At 47.2% G+C, this 4,958-nt stretch overlaps 1 non-coding gene across 1 annotated transcript; it reads left to right on the top strand.

Moving 5' to 3' along the window:
- Positions 1 to 3,999: 3,999 nt before the first annotated feature.
- Positions 4,000 to 4,071, top strand: TRNAM-CAU (transfer RNA methionine (anticodon CAU)). The gene has a single exon. It is a non-coding gene; the product is annotated as a tRNA-Met (tRNA).
- The last annotated feature ends 887 nt before the right edge of the window (positions 4,072 to 4,958 follow it).

Genomic DNA, 4,958 nt, shown 5'->3' on the forward strand with positions numbered 1-4,958 from the left:
AAGTTTCTGATAGCTCAGGGAAGAAGCACATGATATAATGTTAAATGAAAAGAGCAGGATGAAAAATGTATATACTGTATGACTTCAATTAGGAAAAATATTTGCATTATAAATATTTGGGTGGTGGGAGAGAATACACCAAAGCACTGCTAGTGTGGTTTCTGAGTTGTGGGATTGTGGAGGGTTTCCTTTGTTTCCTATGATGTGAAGCATACATGATTACTCAAATATTTTTTTAATTTTTTTTACTTATTGATTTTGAGAGAGAGAGAGGAAGTGGGGGAGAGGGACATTGCTTTGTTGCTCCACTTATTTATGCATTCATTGGTTGACTCTTGTATGTCATTGTTGACATATATTTAAAGTCTATAGTCAGCTTTCTTGTATAAGACATTCAGATAATTTTATTCAGTTAATATTCATGTAGACTTATCCAAATGTACAATTTTTATTCACATTTTCTGCATCTCCAAACTTCCGAGATTTTATCTTTTTGATCAAAGAATTTCCCTTTAAGTTACCCTGTGATTAAAATGAGCCTATTCCTCTCCTTTCCACCTGAACTACTTATGTCTGAGTCATCTCCCCAAACAGCATATCCAGAATCCGCACCTCAGGAGCCCTTTGAGAACCAGTTTAGCTTGTATCTTGGCTTCGGTCATGGATGCACCGTTGACCTAATTTACAAGACCAAGGTTACCGACTTTCAGCCATGATCAAGAGATGATTTTATTTTAGCAATATAATGCTTAATTTCTTACAGAACTTGTTGCTTATTTAGTTAAAAACTAGGTTGATGAAATAGAGGAGAAAGTCCAATGCGCAAGATTCTTAGTTTGAGGTCCATGGAATTCAAGTGTTCCATGAACCCTCTGAAATAGTTTGCAAAGTGATATATGTGTGCATCTAGGGGCATGTTTGTGAAAAAAGGGTTTCATAGATTCTATTCAATATGATATAGAGACAAAAGAAATATGGTATGAATCTTTGCCCTAATAAATTCTTTATCTTGGGAAAAGTGGGAGAGAATTGGCCAGCAATATTTTGTATGGGGGAAAATAAATAAAATGCCTATGAGGGAACATGAAGACTTTAGTCCAATTCCCACAGACTGACCAGCCTTCCTGCAATGTGGAACGACATCAGTCTTGCAGGGAACAAGACCACACTCACAATTATACTGAGGGTGGAAGCCCAGTTGGATCTCCAGTGCTCCTTACAGTCACCCACGATGCTCCCTGCAGTTCACAGTTCAAAGCAGACACTTAGGACCCTAAAGCCCTAGCTTGGACTGTGGTTCCTCCCTCAACGTTCACTCCTCTCCTCTTCGACTTTCACTATGGAACTGCTTCCTCAGCAACCAGTCCATAGACTGTGCTCCTATGTTGTATCTTATATACGAGAAGGTGTGGGCCAAGGCTCCCTTTTAAAACAGTATTTTCAATCTGCTCAAAATCGAACATGAAGCTTTTATTCTTATTTGAAGAATATGCTATTAGCCCTCAGTTACCTTCAGTACCCCGAAGACTTCTAATGTTGGTGTTAATTTATTAATACTTTCTGGCTAGCCCATCATTATAAACCAGAATCTCCAAGGGCATAGCCGGTGCTTTGTATTCTGCTTAATTTTTGTCCATAGCACGGATACAGCAGTCGGCATGGAATTTCTCCTTCCTAATTCCCAGTCTACACACTCCTAGGGCCGGGGTTCGACCGTACAGGCCGCATCACTGGGTCTGATCCTGCGGCTCTTCAGTTAACAGAGGAGGGGATTGCACATTGCAAGCCGAAGTTCTGAATTCACTTGAAGAAATAATTTCACGTGGCCACGTTCTTGTTTCCACTCCAGATGGCTCCGCCCAGTCACAATGGCCTCTCGGAGGGTGAGTGGATCAGAGGCCACGGGTGCGGGAGGCAGCCGGAGCCGTCCTCGGTCGCTCACGCACAGAGCGCACCCCGCGACCCCGTCCGCGTCCAGGACGCTCCTTCCTGCGGAGGGATTTCCTCTCGCGTATCCTCCGTCTCAGTGCGGTAAAAGCGTCCTGGCGGATCGTGACTCTTTCCCAGCGGCTTCGTGGAGGCTCGGGTACTGCCTTCTGCCACTGTTACCCTCAGGGATCGCCTGCTTCTCTGCTCAGCCTTCGGGTCCGACAGCCCAGATCCTCCGGCTCCGGCCGAGTCCCCTCCATCCCCGGCAGCGTCCCCACCGTCGCTAGGCGGCGGTGGACAAGCCCAGACACTGGCTTGCCCTTCTGGTCCCAGGGACTCTCACTGCTGAGGAGCCTGGGAGCGGCAGGTCGAAGATTTGTCAGACACACCCCGGTTTGAGACGAGCTTTTCGTCGCGCGTCATCCTCTGGTCCACACAAAGCGGAGCGTTTCCGGGACAGTGCCAGCGTCCCGGGGGTCCCTTCCGGGCGTCCCAGCCTGGGGTCGGGAGCGGCTGCCGGTCCCGCAGCAGCGCGGCGGGCGACGCGCGTGGAGCCGCCCCGCGGCCGGGCGCCCGCGCCCGCGCCCGCGCGCGGAGGAGAAGCGCGGTCCGCCTTCTGCGGAACCCGAGAGCTGTAGGGATGTGGCAGCGGGAGCCCGTGCGCTCAAGAAAGGGGCGGCTGCCTCGGCTGGAGAGGGCGGGAGCCAGGATGCGAGTCTCCACCCCTAAAGGGAGGATGACTCTCAAGTTCAGAAATGTTGACACATCCTACAGGGAAGGAGGCCGAGGCCGCCCCCGGCGGTGGGGTCCTGTGGCGTGATGGCTACCACAATGAGCTACAAGTTGAGAGAGTAAGCAAGTTCTAATGTAGTCGGGACCCAACCTCGTTACCCTCGTTGTTTCTCATGGCTTTTTGTCCCCTTTTTAGAGATGATTGGCGGGGAATCCCCAGCTCATGTGAACTCATAGAGTCGGATCTGGAAGGGGAAGACAACACGGACTCTGGACACCAGTGACTTCCCCGATCTGTTCAGAGCAGGGACCGGCTCCCTTCCTCCCCCACTGTAAAAAGTTTCCCTTTTACATCCACCTTTGTGTTCTCAACAGTAGAATAAGTCAAGAGGACTGTGTCGTGTTTTTATAATGGAACACTATGTGGCAATGCAAGTCAACAAACCCTTACTATACTATTGAGTGAAAGAAAACAGACACAAAAATAGTAAATCTGGATATTTGTATACAATTTTTTTGAAATGCGAAAGTTTCCTATGTTATTAGATATGAAGATAGTGGTTATCTCAGTGGAAAGTGTCTGGGGTCCTGTGGGAGCTCCTGCCTGCTAATTAAGACCTACTTCTCTGTGGGTCACACTGGTGCGTGGACATTGTGAGAAGTCACAGAACCAAACGCTTGAGAGTTGTGCACATTTTTTTTTGCATCTTTTTTTCTTCAGTAAAAACAGAAACAAAAACAAAAACAAAATTATCCTTTGCCTTGTTTGAGATATTGATATAGCAAAAGGAATAAAACCCAGCATTTAATGTACAGGTTGCTCTGTGCAAAGGATGTTTTCTAAGCATTTTGAAACATTAAACCATTGCATCATCATTTTAAAGGGTAAGAAATTGATACAGAAGTCTTAAGAAATTCAGTTAAAAAAAAAAAAAGAAAAAATCACAGTAAGTAGCCGAGTTGATGTTTGAACCTGCCAGTGAGCCTGGGTAGTCTTGTAGCAGAGCCTGGGTGTGTAATTCTCAATCTACTACTGAACAGAAAAAGCTTTCAACGCGATTCTCCCGCAAAGTAATTCCCAGACTGAAAGTGGTAAGAGACTTGGGGAAGGCATCCAGATGTGGAGACCTGCATGGATTGAAGATTTACCAAAGCTGTGTGCCAATGACACTGACGGTGACATCGAATGTAGGGCGGGAAAGAAGGCAAAACGCAGAGATGGACAGAGGGAGGAAAGAAATAGTGGAGAAGACAGGAACCACTTTCAGCATGGAAGTGCAGGTGTTGGGCAACTGGGTAAAAACTGGGATCATAAAGTACCACACTTGGCTAGGTGTCAGCAGAGTGGCGCAGCGGAAGCGTGCTGGGCCCATAACCCAGAGGTCGATGGATCGAAACCATCCTCTGCTAAGCTTTTTCTTCCCACATCTTTCCTTCGCTTCCTTCACCACAAAGCAAATCCCTTTACTCAAGGGGATGGAGGAGGCCCTGCAACCTTCCTGTCCTCCTTTCTCTTGGCACAGGGTGACCCCGTTCTCAGGGTTCCAACTACATTCTAAGCTCACAAAAAAATGGAAGATATCCCCAGCTTCTTTTAATTTCTGCCTCAACTGCCTGCTCCCTCACTGCTTGCTGGACTCTCAGAGGTGCTTGGAAATAGTGATGAAGCAGAGAAGTGTGACCATGGCCGCGCGCGTTTCTCTACAGTAGGGCATCCGGTCCTTAAAGGAGATGGAGTCCCTATCCACTGTGGAGGGGAAGGTCAGAGAAGAACCTGGAATAGAGGTATCTCCTTGTGGGGGCGGAAGCAGACGGTGGGTTGATGTGATTCCACCGTGTCCTGGAGGAAGAGAAATGGAGGAAAAAGTGTTCAATTTGGAGATGCTGGAAGAGGAGGAGCAGAGAGAGCAGGGAGAGGATGAGAGAAACAAGGATGGAGGCCCAGGGCTGTAGACACAGACAAGGTGTCAGAAGAGACAGGTAAGGAAGGACAAAGTACAGGACTGGGGAATATATAGTTTGAGGAAGAAGATCCTTGTCCACTGAAACAACATACAAGTAACTTCAGTCTCTGTCTTTCTAGTTTTAGGGACCATTAATTTGCCAAGAAATTACCTCACCTTGACAATGAGGTGTGTCCAGTAAGTGCAGGCTGACTTGGGTGTAGATTCGTCACGTGGGCCGGGCCATCTGATGGCCTCCATTCTGTGGGTCTCGATATTCAAATACACTTTCTCAAAAGAATTACTTTGAAAGTGTTTTGTGTAGCCAAAGACACACTTAGATGGACTTTAAAA

Source organism: Pteronotus mesoamericanus, unplaced genomic scaffold (genome assembly GCF_021234165.1).
Source record: "Pteronotus mesoamericanus isolate MK-2021 breed Mesoamerican mustached bat unplaced genomic scaffold, CSHL_Meso_final scaffold_99, whole genome shotgun sequence".
In the NCBI taxonomy this organism is placed as follows: Eukaryota; Metazoa; Chordata; class Mammalia; order Chiroptera; family Mormoopidae; genus Pteronotus; species Pteronotus mesoamericanus.